Source organism: Pseudonaja textilis, chromosome 11 (assembly GCF_049901715.1).
Source record: "Pseudonaja textilis isolate UNSWEBS1 chromosome 11, rPseTex1.2, whole genome shotgun sequence".
Classification (NCBI taxonomy): Eukaryota; Metazoa; Chordata; class Lepidosauria; order Squamata; family Elapidae; genus Pseudonaja; species Pseudonaja textilis.
The window spans coordinates 14,952,042-14,969,159 of record NC_142000.1 but is presented as its reverse complement, the minus strand read 5'-3'; the positions used below and the strand labels follow the sequence as shown (position 1 = coordinate 14,969,159).

Sequence of the window (17,118 nt, the reverse complement as noted above, 5' to 3'; positions counted from 1 at the left end):
AAGTTGCCCTCTGAGTTGTGGTGGATTTGGGTGGAACCTGGGTCTTCTAGTCCAACATTGTAACTATAACTCACCTTGATTCTCAGTATGGTCTCAATATATTTTTCCCAATAGCCTTCTGTTCAGATAGGAAGATGTTTTCTTCCCCAGATTGCCTTGCATTAAATTTCAAAGAATTTAGCCTGATGAAGAAAGGAAATATTTAAAATGAAAAGGCCAAAAAATTGGGCATTGCTTCTGGTGTATTATTGTGTTTGGGTCATGTACGGAAATGTGATTGGATGGGGTTTTAAGACTTTGAGTAGATTTCTGAGTATTTCTTTCAATGAAGTTCTTATACTATGAATATTACCGTAGAAAACCTCTTAGTTGGTCCAAGAGAAACCTTTGTATTTCCCACAGCTGGATAGTAAGTGAATGTAATGCTTTAAAAGGTCAACTGAGTACTTGCCTCCCTAGGACTCACTATAGAAACAATATAGACTCATTGTACAAAGAAAACTCTATCACAAATTATTATATAAAGCATTTCCCCAAGGCACTATGTAGCATTAACCAGTAATAGTAACAACAACAGCAGAGAAACCACTTTGCTCTTTCATAGAACTTATTGCAACAGTTCTGTGGATTTATTTTCAAATATCGGTAAGATCATAATTATAAGACATCACTCTATTTGAATGTATATTCATGTAATTCCCCATTTTCCCCCTCCATATTTATAATACAGGTAGCCCTTGACTTACAATTCATTTAGTGACATTCAAAATTACAACAGCACTGAAAAATGTGACTTATAACCGTTTTTCATAATTACAACCTTTGCAGCATTCCCATGATCATGCGATCAAAGTTTAAATGCTGTCAAACTGGTTCACATTTATGACCTTTGCTGTGTCTCAAGATCATGCGAACCCCTTTGGTGACCATCTAACAAGCCAAATCAAGGGGGAAGCCTGAACAACCCGCGTTGCTAAGTTGACAACTGCAGTGATTCACTTAACCATTGGGGCAACGAAAGTCATAAAACAGAGCAAAACTCACTTAACAAACATCTCTCACTTGACATAAATTTTGGGCTCAGAAGTTGAGGACTGCCTGTCTGTATGCATTATTATGAGTAATGTTATGTTTTAGGAGGAAAATGTCCTTTTGTAAAGGCATTCAAGAGCCGTGGTGGCGCAGTGGTTAGAATGCAAGATTGCAGGCTCATTCTGCTGACTGCCAGCAGTTCAATCCTGACTGTTTCAAGGTTAACTGAGTCTTCCATCCTTCCGAGGTCGATAAAATGAGGACCCAAATTGTTGGGGACAAGATGCTGATTCTGTAAACTGCTTAGAGAGGTGCTATAAAGTACTGTGAAGTGGTATATAGAATAGAATAGAATAGAATAGAATTCTTTATTGGTCAAGTGTGATTAGACACACAAGGAATTTGTCTTGGTGTAAATACTCTCAGTGTACATAAAAGAAAAGTTACATTAGTCAAGAGTCAAGAATCATCAGGTACAACACTTAATAATAGTCATAGGGTAGAATAAGCAATCAAATCATACTAGGAAACAGTCAATATAAATTGTAAGGATACAAGCAACAAAGTTACAGTCATACAGTCACAAGTGGGAGGGAATGGGTGATAAGGAGTGATGAGAAGATTAACAGTAATAGTAGTGCAGACTTTGTAAATAGTTGGACAGTGTTGAGGGAATTATTTGTTTAGCACAGTGATGGCGTTTGGAGAAAAACTATTCTTGTGACTGTTCTGGGTGCAGTGCTCTATAGCGTCATTTTGAGGGTAGGAGTTGAAACAGTTTATGTCCAGGATATGAGGGGTCTGTAAATATTTTCATAGCCCTCTTTTTGACACGTGCAGTATATAAGTCTAAGTGCTATTGCTATTTATTTAGCTGTGCTTCTTGTGATCAGCGTGTTTTATTTAGAGAAATAAGTTCCATCAGTCTTCAAAGAGGTTTATTTTGTGTGATTTTATATTTTGTTTATATAGCGTGATTAGGATTGGAATGTACAGTTTAGACTGAGATTTCAGAACAATAGAAGAGAAATAGGCAGAAGGTAGAAAAGTTAAGAAAAGAAAACATTCTTATCAGTGACTGTGTTGGATCCATATGTGTGTTTGTCTGCTAGAAAAGTTTCCTTGGTGTATAAGGTCTTATTCAACTGCAGCCCTTTTGGCTAGATAATTTCTGAGGGCTTCTCGATGAAGCCAAAGAGGAGTGTTCTGAAGACATATCACAAATACCTACAATCCATAGCAGATGGTGCAATACGGTGCCTCGAATTCATTGGTGTATCTTGATTACCTTGTTTCTGACTTCTTGTTCCCAAATTCTGAAGCTATGCTTCTTACTTAGAAAACGTTTGCACCAGCTGTTTCTTCAACTGTAATTAGGAAGTCTCTGATGGCTGTTTAATCCACAACAGTGGGAAAGTCCCAATGAAAGCAAACCCCATATTTGCTGTTGATATTAGTCCTAGCCACGATAAGACGTGCAGGAGATACCTTCTGGGAAATCTGAAAGCACGGGGTGAATTATAATTGGTCCTAGAAGTAACCAGGTTTCAAAAACTATGCAAAAATAAAAGATGCTGAGACCAGAGAAAGTGCGCAAAGAAAAGCAACAAAGATGATAAAGAGTATACAAGGCTAAATCGTACGACGAATGGTTGAGGAAACCAGGTGGGCCTAACCTATTGAAGGGAAGGGTCAGGGTTGGCAGGATAGCAGTCTTCCAGGACTTGAGAGGCTGTCACAAAGAAGAGGGTGGAGACTTAGAGTGGAACCTCTGGTCACAAATGCACCTGTTCACCAGTGGCGGATTAAGGTTCACTGGTGCCCTAAGCACTGACAAATCTTGGTGCTCCCCTCCTTTGTACATACTGTACAAATGAAGCCAAATGTTCTGACCCAGGCTTCATCAAACATCATTAAACATAAACTTGTTTTAAAAGCAAAACCTATTTTATTGCAACACTGGGAATTACTTTCACTCCCAGCCAGAACTAATCTTAAACAGTTCCCCAAGATAAGCACATGCCTTTCAGTGCTGTGGAATGCTGCCAAAAACAGAAGTATACGATTAATTATAACAGAAACCAACCAAAGTACCAGAAAAAACCAACCAGAGTTCACAGAGCTTAAAGGAGGACTCAAAATCTTTTGAACTACTTTGCTTCCTGCAAAGATTTCATCCTTGAGGTCTGACTTTTATCCCTTAGGGGAGGGGCAATCACCTCCAAACCTTCCTTCTGAGTCGCCCCTTTTATTTCAGCTGTTCTTGCCTTCTGGCAGCTCTGTGCACACACACACACTGGGAATAGGCTCCCCTTGTTCCTCTTCCTCACTGCTGCCAGACTCCGAAGGCTCCGAAAGCAGCACCCCACTCCCAGATGGTCCTGGCCCCATCCCTGCATCAGATGCAGGACCTTTGTCTGAGTCCTCTCCAGACTTCCTGACTGGTCCCCTTTCTTCCTCACTGTCCAACTCCACTGCCACCTGCAGCGACTACCGGCGAACCACAACAGCTATATTCTCAACTTTGTGGTGGCCCCTTGGGGGCTGGTGCCCGAAGCATGTGCTTAGTCTGCTTAATGGTTAATAAACTGCAGTTCATGACCAAATTGGGTGGTGAACAAAAAATCCACCCAATTTTTGAATCCGGTCACACTTCAAAAATCAAATTGGTGCAGAAAGATTCCCTTTCTGCGCCAATTTCCCCTTCGCTGCCTTTTTTTTTTTTTTTTTGTCTAGCATGTGCAGACATTTGTGCTTTTGGTCATGACCAAATTGGGTTGCGGCCAAACTCCTGGAATGGATTGTGGTTGCAACCCAAGGCTCTACTGTATTCTCCAAAGCACCAGACGAAAGGACAAAAATTAACAGGTTTAGAAGATAATTTAAAGATGGACCCAACCTGAAGGATGTTCTGACTGTGAGAACGGTTAATCCAAAGGTCTTCAAACTTGGAACTCTCAGAATTCCTGAGCCAACGTGACTGGAGGAGGAAGTCTTAAAGCTGTCAAGCCATCATGGAGCTGTGGGTGCTCCATCACTGTAGGTTTTCAAGAGACTGGACAACCGTTTGACTGGGATAGAATAAGCAAGGGGTGTCAAACTCAAGGCTCATGGGTCGGATGCAGCCGATGAGTTGCATAGACTTGGCACCCTGGAACGAGCAAAAGACCAGCCAGCAGTGCCTCTGCCAGTGAAAATAGAACTTCTATTTTCTCTAGCAGAGGGCTGCAGGAGGCCAGCACAGCTGAAAATGGGGCCTGGGGGAGCTGCTCTCAAACTAAAAACAAAACGAAAGGAGAAATGTTTCCCCTTTTGCATTTGAGCATGCAAGAAAGGACAGGAAAGGAGAAAAGGAAAAGAGGAAAGATGAAGAAAAAGATGGGAAGAGAGCAAGGAAGGAAGAAGAAGGAAAAAGGGGAAGGAAGGAAGGAAGGAAGGAAGGAAGGAAGGAAGGAAGGAAGGAAGGAAGGAAGGAAGGAGATTCTAAGGAGAGGGAGGGAGGCTCAGAGGAAAGTCCTGACTCAGCACTTGGCCACCACAGGTGCCCCCAACATGTCAAGCTGACCACGCCCACCCCAGCCACGCCCACCCCAGCCATGCCCATCCCAGCCCCTTGAAGTCCAACACAATCCCAATGCGGCCCTTTAATGAAATCGAATTTGACACACACACACACATACACACACCCAAGTATGAGATCTCCCGCCTTGAGCAGTGGACTGGATTAGAAGACCTACTAAATCCCTTCCAGCCCTGTGAATCTAATTTCTATGTTTCAGAAAGCAACCAACCATTTCAGCGGAGGGATTATAAGGCAGAACTCCGAAGTAACATTGACAGCCTGCCAACACTGTCGTGTTCTGGGTGAGCTGCAACGGCTACAATACTTTTCATGAGCAAGAGGAGTAATGTTGAAGTCAGTGTCACTGTTTGCCTTGCTTGTATCCCTCTTCAGCGAAAGGCAAAGGTTCCCCTGCACATACGTGCTAATCGTTTCCGACTCTAGGGGGCGATGCTCATCTCCGTTTCAAAGCCGAAGAGCCAGCGCTGTCTGAAGACGTCTCCGTGGTCATGTGGCCAGTATGACTAAATGCCGAAGGCACACGGAGGAACGCTGTTGCCTTCCCACCAAAGGGGTCCCTATTTTTCTACTTGCATTTTCACCTGCTTTCGAACTGCTAGGTTGGCAGAATCTGGAACAAGTAACAGATAACAGATCATCAGAGTTGAGAGGGACCTTGTAGGTTATCTAGTCCAACCCCCTGCCCAAGCAGGAGACCCTACACCATTTCTGACAAATGGCAGTCCAATCTCTTCTTGAAAGTCTCAAGTGATGACGCTCCCACAACTTCCGAAAGCAACTTCTGTTCCAGTGGTTAATTGTTCTCAATGTCAGGAAATTTCTCCATATTTCCAGGTTGAATTTCTCCTTGTTCATTTCCATCCATTATTCCTTGTCTGGCCTACAGGCACTTTAGAAAATAGCTCAACCCCTTCCTCTCTGTGGCAGCCCCTCAGATATTGGAAGACTACTCTCCTGTCTCCCCTGGTCCTTCTCTTCCCTAGACTAGCCAGGCCCAGTTCCTGCAACCGTTCATTGTATGTTTTGGTCTCCAGTCTCCTAGTAACAGGAGCTCACTCCGTTATGCGGCGCTAGGGATTCGAACTGCTGAACTGCCGACCTTTCTGATTGACAAGCCCAGCGTCTTAGCCACTGAGCCACCGTGTCCCTTCCTTCATCTCTTTCCCCATTAAATGTACCTTAATTGGAGTACTTCGTGGTTCTTAACAGTGTGGGTCATTATAAGCTTTCAGTAAATTATTAAAGGGCTGATAATAACAGTAAATACCATCTTCCACCAGAACTGATTAATTTATGCAGAGTGCTTGTGGGTTACATATATAGTATATATGCCTTAATGAAACAGCCATATTGTAATCGGCAGAGAGCCATATTAACAGATGGACATAAACATTTGCAGCAAAAATAGCATGTGAGGGTAACATTTTCTGCCCAGATAATTTCATTTTAGTTAATGTATCTGTTGCACTGTTCTCTATCTCTGGTGGGTTTTATGTCTGAAAAAAAAAAAAGATATAATATTAATACCAAGTCTGGGTTGGGCCAAAATTTAAGCAACCAATGGCAGAGATGATATTTGGGACCCAATTTTGCACATCAACTGCAAGAGGTGAAGGTACCTTAGATGAGATATTAAGTTCCATTGTGATGTACAGATAGTCCTTGATTTACATCCACTAAAGAGTACAAAATTTATGTTGCTAAGTGAGACGTTTGTTAAATGAAATTTGTCATGTTTTACGACATTTCTTGTCATGGTTATTAAGGAATCTTGAGATAGGCTCAAGATCCAGATGGATCTTGACAGGCTAGAACACTGGGCCTTATCTAACAAAATGAAATTCAATGAAGAGAAAAGTAAAGTCCTACACTTAGGCAAAAAAACCCAAAAGTACACCTATAGACTGGGTGAAACCAGACTCAATAGCAGTAATTGTGAGAGGGATCTTGGTGTCTTAGTGGACAACCAGCTAAATATGAGCCAAGAGTGTGCAGCGGCAGCCAAAAAAGCCAATGCAATCCTAAGTTGCATTAACAAAAGGATATAATCAAGATCAGGGGAGGTACTAATACCACTCTATAAAGCCTTAGTAAGACCATACCTGGAGTACTGCATCCAGTTTTGGTCACCACATTATAAAAAAGATGTAGAGAGACTAGAAAAAGTACAGAGAAGAGCAACCAGGATGATTAGGAGACTAGAAACTAAGGCATGTGAAGAATGGTTGCAGGAACTGGACATGACTAGTCTAGTGAAGAGAAGGACCAGGGGAGACATGACAGCAGTCTTCCAATATTTGAGGGTCTGCCACAGAGAGGAGGGGGTCAAGCTGTTTTCTAAAGCGCCTGAAGGCCAGACAAGGAATAATGGATGGAAACTGATCAAGAAGAGATTCAACCTGGAAATAAGGAGAAACTTTCTGACAGTGAGAACAATCAACCAATGGAACAAAGGTTGCCCTCTGAAGTTGTGGGAGCATCATCACTTGAGACCTTCAAGAAGAGATTGGACTGCCATTTGTCAGAAATGGTGTAGGGTCTCCGGCTTGGGCGTGGGGTTGGACTAGATGACCTACAAGGTCCCTTCCAACTCTGATTATCTGTTATCTGTGAACCACTGCAGTTTGCTGAGTAAGTAAATGAGTTAAGAGAATCCGGCTTCCCCCTTGAGTTTGCATGTCAGAAAGTCACAAAAAGGGATCACATGATCCCGGGATATGGCAACCATCATAAATATGAGTCATTTGTCAGATTTTGATCATGTGACCATGGGGGATGCTACCACAGTCATAAGGGTGAAATCTGGGCACGAGTTACTTTTTTCAGGGCCGTTGCAACTTCAAATTGTCACTAAGTGAATAGTTATAAGTCGAGGACTTTCTGCAACTGATCTCAAGCTACTTTTGAAAACAGCCAACTTAGAGATCTTCTTTGGCAATGGTCTTGATGGCCAATCATAAATGCTACTCTGATGTAAATCTAAGAAATAAAAGTTGATGGAGTGGTGGCTCAAAGCAAGAAGTATTTTCATGGGTCTGCCCCAAAGAAGAGGGAGTCAAGCTATTCTCCAAAGCATCTGAGGGCAGGACAAAGAAGCAATGGGTGGAAACTCATCATGGAGAGAAGCAACTCAGAACTAAGGATAAATTTCCTGACAATTAGAACAATTAATCAGTGGAACAACTTGCCTCCAAAAGTTGTGAATGCTTTAACACTGGAAGTTTTTAAGAAGAGATTGGACAACCAATTGTCTGAAGTGGCATAGGATTTCCTGCCTAAGCAGGGGGTTGGACTAGAAGACCTCCAAGCTCCTTTCCATGCTATTCCTATTCTATTCTATTCCAATTCCCATTCCCAATCCCAAACCTATTCTATTCCTATTCTATTCTACTCCCATTCCACTCCCATTCCCAATCCCAATCCTATTCTATTCCTAAAATAGAGTAGAGTAGAGTAGAGTAGAGTAGAGTAGAGTAGAGTAGAGTAGAGTAGAGTAGAGTAGAGTAGAGTAGAAGAGAAGAGAAGAGAAGAGAAGAGAAGAGAAGAGAAGAGAAGAGAAGAGAAGAGAAGAGAAGAGAAGAGAAGATAATTCTTTATTGGCCAAGTGTGATTGGACACACAAGGAATTTGTCTTGGTGTAAATGCTCTCAGTGTACATAAAAGAAAAGATATATTTGTCAAGAGTCAGGAATCATCAGGTACAACACTTAAAGATAGTCATAGGGTACATTCTAAATTCTATTCCTATTCTATTCCTATTCCCATTCCCAATCCTTCTCTATCCTATTCTGTTCTATTTTATTCTATTCCATTCTTATCCCTATTCCCAATCCCAATCCCAATCCCAGTCCTATCCTGTCCTGTTCTGTTCCATTCCCATTCCCATTCCTATTCTATTCTATTCTTTTATTCATTCATGAAGGCAAATCTATATGTCCCAGGATAATGTTGCAGGATCCAATCTGCATCAGTCACTGGGACCAGAGGTTTTGCCTTCTGAGTTTTTTGACTCATGCTGGAGCCCATCCTCAGGGAACTTCTCGCAACCAGAATGTGTGCTTTGGGCTATTCTATGCGTAGAACCCCAACCAACAACTAAAAAGCCAAACACAACGAGGAACCGTATAAATACTGCATACAGAATATACCCCAAAGCACACACTCTGCTAGACAGAAGATGGGCTCCAGCACATGTCTGAAAGTTCAGAAGACCAAACCTCTAGTCCCGGCGACTGACCCAGATTAGATCCTGCAAGAAGGATTTTACTTCATATTTCTGTTTATAATCATGAAGCTTCCTGAATATCTTTGATTCTATAGCTATTTGTCATGATTTGGAAGGATAGTTCATCAGGACAGCAATTAGAATATAATTATCTCTTAAGAGATATGCATGAGTTGATGTAACATCATTATTTCCAGAAGAGCCTGTATTTCCAGAAGCTCTTCGGTTGATGATACATTAGCATCATTTGGTACACATATTGTTTCTTTGGTAAATGCTGAAGCGCAGTGAGCACCTCTGAATTATTTGATTTAGCAAATAGATCTATCTATCCCTTTTTCCCCCTGGGGTTAGCAGAAAGTATGCAGTTGGCAGCTAGTCCATGAATAATGTATTTAAAAGGCAGTCGCACAATAAATATATGCCCAGAATTCAATTCATTAAATGTTTTAATGCATTTATTCAAGGTGGGTTTCAATACCTAGAATCAACCCAGCTTTTATTACTTGTATGGATTTTGAAAAGAGAATATTTACTAACCTTTAGATAGGAAGCACTTATTGATGGCATAATGTATCCTTGGAATCTACTGTTTTTTGAAAAGAACATCCACTGAATGTGAGATTTGCGATGTGTTTTATCTGATTCTGCCATTTACTTCTGGTTTCCAGCAAAAGACAGACATTGGGGAATATGGGTTCACTTAATAACTGCCATATTTACTTAACAACTATTGTTAAGAAGGGCTGTAACTTCATAGCTGGTCCTATTCTATCACAATTTAATTTCCAGACAACTTAGAACTGTAATTTCTGGGCTCAAAATTATATCCTAAATCGAGGATTACCTGTACATGTATTGTGAGATACCATCAAAAGATCCCATGCTCAGAATTATTGCACCAGATTCAGATAAATGCAACTCAAAATGCTTAAGATTGACCATGGGAAAAAATGGTATCACCTGGGATGGACTTTTTAATTAATTAACCGAAATGTCAATTGAATGACATTTAGCATTCAAAATATCTCATCTTGGGTTTTTAATCTCTGAATTTTTTTAGGGCTGCTTAAATGCATTCACAGGTCATACATTGTGAGCTTCAAGCCCAGAGAAGAGAGGTCAAGATTCAATCAAGTCCAGTCCTTTATTTGCTTGCACCAGATAGACAGAATCTTGCCAGACTATAGTTATAACTTTCTAAGCTGCTAGATACATCCTGGAAGATTGTAGGGTGTGAGTATCCTGAACCACTCCCCACCCCTCCTCCATCCAGCCTGGGATTGTGCAATCTCTTAATTCAGGCCCCGTCTCGGAAAGCTTTGGGCTGGCAAAACTCTCCCCCGTTGCTCCTGCCATCCCATATGTGCTTCCTTCTGGCTGAAAAACATCCCACAGCCCTGGTAGAACAACAACATTCCAATAAAAAGAGATATGGATGCCAACTGGCCCACTCAACTGGAGGAATCTGACACATGCAGAACCTCTGAAAGACTGCAATAGGTACTGATGATGTTACCTAGTTTGGTAGTGCAAGAAATTCACCTATCCAGGTTTCGACTAACGAACCCAAATGAGTCAGTACTCTGAGACTCTCTGCTTCCTCAAAGAACTGCTTTATTAAGTACATCATTTCAGCACAGATGATCTTTAAACCAGCTCTAGTTATTTCCTGCAATTTCAGTATAATTAAGCATTAGAGATCCCCCCACCTCTTTTATTGTCACAACTCACATTGTCCAGTTAAGTGTTCTGGTGTCTCATTGGTGACCAGTTTCTCTGGCTGGTAAAGTGACCTTGGTTCTCACAAGATAGTAGGTTGTTTTGACTAGTTCGCATTTCACTCCTCCCCCCTCCTCCCTGAGATGTGTGGCAACTTGAGAAACAGAAGAGGGCTGATGTGGACTCAATCCATTTCAGAGTTGGCACCATCAAGCTCAGGACGCCAGACAGCAATACCTTCATCAAGAGTATTCATAGGGCACAAATGCCCATTAAAAGTTTGATGGTACCTTGGTGACATCTGGATGTTTTCAACCATGCCATCCTCCCTGATCTTCAATGCAGGAGAGCCACTGCCTCAACAGATTTTTGCTTTCTTAATTTTAGCAATTAAAGCACTAAGGATGCTGTGCACTTTCCCTGGTATAAATGATCCCAGCAGTGATTCTACTTTCACTAGGTAATAAAGTACCAGAAAGAGTTTTCGGCATAAATGAAATCAGAATCAGGTTTTTAAATGTCATGAGGTAATAAACATGCAAAAGGAATTTCTTAAACACATCTCTAGCGTTTTAAAAGCCAGGCCGATTAAGGGCTACCTTAGACCTCAATAAGGTCAAATGAAGGAAGATGCTTTTTTGCTAGGGGATGTAGATTAATTCCTACACTGAAGAATATAAAAATGTCATTGGAGTCTACAACAACTAGGGAAAAAAAGAGTTAGCTAGAGGACTTTTGAGTCATGATGGGGCAGCGCAGAGATGGTATTCAGTAAGTTCTGACCAATTCTAGAGAAGCGGTAGCGGAAATTTTGAATAGTTTGGAGAACTGGCAAATGCCACCTCTGACTGGAGATTTTACAGTACCCTTCCCCTGCCACGTCCACCAAGCCACGCCCACAGAACTGGTAGTAAAAAAAAATGGAATCCCGTTCCAATGGAATGCAGTATTGCAGACTAATTCTACCAGTTCGATCCTCACCAGGCTCCAGGTTGACTCAGCCTTCCATCCTTCCAAGGTGAGTCAAATGAGGAGCCAGATTGTTGGGGGCAAGAGGCTGACTCTGTAAACTGCTCAGTAAAGCACTTAGCTGCAAAGCACTGTGGAGTGGTATATAAATCTAAGTGCTATTGCTATTGCCATTCTTGATTTGAAAAGGTAATGCCAATCAGGAACTGTGTTCCTCAGTTCTCAAGTCTTAAAATGAGAAAAATACAGGTTTTACCTGTAGGTTTGAATTGACCCATAAAAGAGAGAGATAGTGGGAGAGAGAGAGAGACTGTGAGTGTCTCACCATCAAATATATTGCAATGTATATTTTCATGGGATGCAATTTATGTCATCTAGCGTAGGAATGTTTCTCTCAGTTGATGTGAAAAATGTACACTTTGATGCGTACAATAACAAGACAAAATTGTAAAATGCTTTATCATCCAACGTACCTTTAGTTTTGAAACTTGCAGTCAGGCTATAAACCGAGAGGCTGTGAGTTCTAGTCCTGCCTTGAACACAAAGCTAGCTAGGCCAGTCATGTTTTATCAGCCCTAGGAAGAAGGCAATGGTAAACCACTTCCCCAAACTGGGGAAACTGCAGGCACCAGGCGTCAGGACTGACTCGAAGGCACCCTGTCCTCACCCTCCCCCGCAAAAAAGAGACAAGACAAATTGTGTTCTTCCATTGAGAAATAATGTGCTTCGTTTTGAAGTGAGTTCAAAGTCTATTCTCTTTGAAAGAACCAGAACTAGAAATTGTTCCTGGAAAAAAAAAAAAACGAGTTTAAATGCTTTAAGTCTATTAAGTAAGGGAATACATGTTTGAGATCATACTCCACATTTATTTATGTAATATTTTTTCTCTTTTTTGTCCCTTCCTCACCGCCCACTAGCGCCAGTATAAAAAAAAATACTGTAAATTGGGAGGTTGCAAATGTGTTTTACAGATGGAACGTCTTGTATTTCATAGCCTGAATCCCACTGTTGTAATTTTACATCCATTTATGCCTGAGTAGTAGAGCTTGAAAGTTACAAAGTGGAAGAAAGATAACTTTCCCCTATTTCCAAATTCCAAGAATGCGTGCCAAAAGAAATCGGTGCCAAATCAGGCCGCTGAGAATCTGTTCAGAGCGTGTACAGAAGTGCAGAAAAATTATTCAAGTGAGAGGGATAAAACTATCCAAAACCAATCTGCTGAACATATTCTGAAACTGTAGGACTTCTAGGGGTGACATGATAGCAGCCTTCCAATATCTCAGGGGATACCCCAAAGAAGAGGGAGTCCAGCTATCCTCGAAAGTGCCTGAGGGTAGGACAAGAAGCCACAAGTGGAAACTAATCAAGGAGAGAAGCAACCTAGAACTTAGGAGAAATTTCCTGACAGTTAGAACAATTAATCAGTGGAACAACTTGCCTCTAGAAGTTGTGGATGATCCAACACTGGAAGTTTTAAAAAAGATGTTGGATAACCATTTGTCTGAAGTGGTGTAGGGTTTCCTGCCTAAGCAGGAGGTTGGACTAGAAGACCTCCAAGGTCCCTTCCAACTCTTCTATAATATTCTATTCTGTTCCATTCCATTTTATTCTATCCTATCCTATCTTTGGAACGTCAACACTGATCATTGTGATGAAAATACCCAGCTGAGAGAATAAAACACATGTAATTTTCAACTTAGAATCTTTCATTTAGTAACCGCTGGAAGCTAACAATAACATTGGGGGGAAAAGGTGACTTCTGACCATTTTTCACACAACCGTTGCAGCGTGGTCACGTGATCAACATTTGGACATTTGGCAACCGGCATGTATTTATGACGGCTGCAGCGTCCAGGGACTCGCGCGATCCCTTTCTGTGAACTTCTGACAAGCAAACTCAACGGAGAAGCCAGATTCACTCAACCACCATCTTAGGAAGTGAACGAATGCAGCGACGCGCTTACCCCCGGTGGCAGGAAAGCAGTGTAAAATGGGGCCAGCTATCTCACTTAGCCATAGAAATATTGGATTCAATGGTGGTCTAGGAAAACCTGTATACCAAAGGTGGGCATGAATGCTTCCACACACTTTAGGTTACACACTTTTGCTGCAACGTCCCTTTGGGGTTTTGTCTGTGCATCTGTTGGCTAGGCCAGTGGCTCTCGATCTTTCTTTCTACCACCGGCCTCCTTTAAATACCTTTTATGGCCACAGAGCTTGGCCATGCCCCCCAGCAAGACTTAATTTAAGATTCAACTCATAACATTTCTTCAAGCTTTTCTGGATCCCTGTGGTGACACGTGCTCCCTCCTCCCCAGGGATCCACAGACCACAGGTTGAGATCCACTGGGCTAGGCAATTGCTGAGAAGAACATCTTGCTCCCCTGATCAAAGGGATTCCCATCAGTAGTAGAATTCAAACAATTTTACTAACGGTTCTGTGGGCAAGGCAAGGCTTGGTGGGTGTGGCTTGGTGGGTGTGGCTTGGTGGGCGTGGCTTGGTGGGCATAGCAGGGGAAGAATATACTGCAAAATCCCCATTCCCTTCCCACCCCACTAACCTCCTTTCGAGCTCTGTTCTCCTGTGCAGGGCAACCAAAGAAGACCCAGCTGATCAGCTATGGGTGTGGCTTGGTGGGTGGGGTGTTTTGTGGGCGTGGCTTGGTGGGCGTGGCCTGGTGGACGTGGCAGGGGAAGGATACTTCAAAATCCCATTCCTTCCCCACCCCACTAACCTCCTTTCCAGCTCCGTTCTCCTGTGTAGGGCAACCAAAGAAGACCCAGCCGATCAGCTGGGATTCAGGAGTCGGAGACTAGATGGGGGCGGGGCCAGTCAGAGGTGGAATTTGCCGGTTCTCCAAACTACTCAAAATTTCTACTACCAGTTCTCCAAAACTGGTCAAACTGGCTGAATACCACCTCGGATTCCCATCCATACCATTTGACACCATCCAGGTACAAACTCTTATTTGTCGAAAGTTTGCCCCAGTGGAATAATCGTTACCCCTTAGCGCTTGTCACTTGGGACTCCTTCCCACTAATCCAGATGTGCGTAGAATGGATGGCTTACGACATTATAATTATGCAGCGATTGGAGTAGGAGGGACCCTCTGAAGATTTCTTCCTTCAAAAAAAAAAAAAACACTGAAATGAAACGAAACAGAGACGACCCAAGCCAACCCAAGAAAAGAATCTAAAATCTATCTTTACGGTGGCGACAGTCCGACTATCTGAAGTATCTATTCATACAGGAATAAAAGACGCCAGAATTGGGAAAGGAATAGATCTCAACAACGCTCATTTCAAATGCATGCAGAGAGAAATAATTGCTTTTGAGCCTGTTGATGTATCCTAGAAAGCTGAGGGTTTGGGGTTTTTTTCCCCTCCAGAAACAGTTTTACTAAGACACACAGTTTTCAGCAGAATGAACATGGTTAAACCAAGGAAGGACAGCAGAGATAGCCCCTGTTTATGTATTCAAGTGGAGAAACGAACGTTAAAGAGAATTAAATTGGCAAATGCAATTCCGAGTTAGCAACTGGTGGCATGGTATATTAGAACATCGAAGGGATCCTAACACGTGAATCCAGTGGGCAGAAAAAAATTAAGTAACCAAAGCAACTGAGGATGAGACTCCCTGATATCATGTCTTTATAGAAATCTCTCCTGTCGGTTGCGGTCACCTTATTGTGTAGAGCTGCAAACGGCTCATCTCGAACTGAATGAGGGTTGCTGAATATTTGGTAACACTGCTAATAAATTTATCAAGAGGCCGGAGTGATTTTTACAAGAGTAAAAATTCTCATGCTTGCAACGGTTTGGTTGAAGGGAGACAGGTAAAATTAAGCAAGAAATGCAGTGGGGATGTACAAAGTCATGCCTTTGTGGAAAAGAAGCGAAGACCAGTGTGGCTTTCTTAACTTTCATTTATTTCTCATATTCAAATACCGGTGTAATTTGCGCTGATGCCCAGCAGTTTGCATCCATTGAAACACATTAAAGTGATGACATGCTGAAAAGCAAATTGTTCTGGAGTGAGTTCTAACAAGCTAGGGAGTTTATCCATGGTGGTTGTTTTTTTTCCCCTTCCTGTTATTTTTATCTTGATTTGCTTGGACCATATGCTGTATTTTCTTTTCTTTTCCATTTTGGCTGCATTTGAAGATTGTGCCAGGGATGGGTTTGTGTTTTTATAGTATGCAAGCTGGCGAGAATCATTTGGCTGGAAGACAGAGAAGGGAGGGAGGGGAAGGGAAGAAGGGAAGGAAGAAAGGAAGGAAGGAAGGAAGGAAGGAAGGAAGGAAGGAAGGAAGGAAGGAAGGAAGGAAGGAAGGAAGGAAGGAAAGGAGATGGAAAGGGAGAAGGAGGAAGAGGGAGGGAGGAGAGAGGGAGGGAGAGAGGGAGGGGAGGGAGAAGGAAGGAAGAAGGAAGGAAGGAAGGAAGGAAGAAGAAGGAAGGAAGGAAGGAAGGAAGGAAGGAAAGGGAGAAGGAGGAAGAGGAGGGAGGGAGATAGGGAGGAGGGAGGAAGAAGGAAGGAGGAAGGAAGGAAGGAAGGAAGGAAGGAAGGAAGGAAGGAAGGAAGAAGGAAAGGAGAAGGGAGGAAGAGGGGGAGGAGGAGATAGGGAGGGAGGAGGAAGAAGAAGGAAGGAAGGAAGGAAGGAAGAAGGAAGGAAGGAAGGAAGGAAGGAAGGAAGGAAGAAGATGGAAAGGGAGAAGGGAGGAAGAGGGGAGGGAGGGAGATAGGGAGGGAGGGAGGGAAGAAGGGGAAGGAAGGAAGGAAGGAAGGAAGGAAGGAAGGAAGGAAGGAAGGAAGGAAGGAAGGAGATGGAAAGGGAGAAGGAGGAAGAGGGGGGAGGGAGGGAGAGGGAGGGAGATAGGGAGGAGGGAGGGAGATAGGAGGAGGGAGGGAAGGAAGGAAGGAAGGAAGGAAGGAAGGAAGGAAGGAAGGAAGGAAGGAAGGAAGGAAGGAAGGAAGGAGATGGAAAGGGGAGAAGGGAGGAAGGAGGGAGGGAGGGAGAGAGGGAGGGAGAGAGGGAGGGAGGGAGGGAAGGAGGGAAGGAAGGAAGGAAGGAAGGAAGGAAGGAAGGAAGGAAGGAAGGAAGGAAGGAGATGGAAAGGGGAGAAGGGAGGAAGAGGGGAGGGAGGGAGATAGGGAGGAGGGAGGGAGGGAAGGGAAGGAAGGAAGGAAGGAAGGAAGGAAGGAAGGAAGGAAGGAAGGAAGGAAGGAAGGGAGATGGAAGGAAGGAAGGAAGGAGAAGGAGAGGAGGAGAAGGGAAAGGAAGGAAGGAAGGAGGAGGAAGGAAGGAAGGAGAAGGAAGAAGATGGAAAGGAGAGAGGGAGGAGAGAGGGGAGGGAGAGAGGGAGGGGGGAGGGAAGAAGGAAGGAAGGAAGGAAGGAAGGAAGGAAGGAAGGAAGGAAGAAGAAGATGGAGGAGAAGAGGAAGAGGGGGAGGGAGGAGATAGGGAGAGGAGGGAGGGAAGGAAGGGAAGGAAGGAAGGAAGGAAGGAAGGAAGGAAGGAAGGAAGGAAGGAAGGAGATGGAAAAAGGAAGGAAGGAAGGAAGGAGGAAGGAGGAGGGGGGGGAGGAA

The 17,118-nt window shown here is 43.1% G+C and overlaps 1 protein-coding gene across 2 annotated transcripts in view; it reads left to right on the top strand.

The window, feature by feature from the left end:
- Positions 1 to 17,118, top strand: part of VSTM2B (V-set and transmembrane domain containing 2B) — a 51,749-nt gene that overhangs the window by 17,493 nt on the left and 17,138 nt on the right. The window lies entirely within an intron of this gene.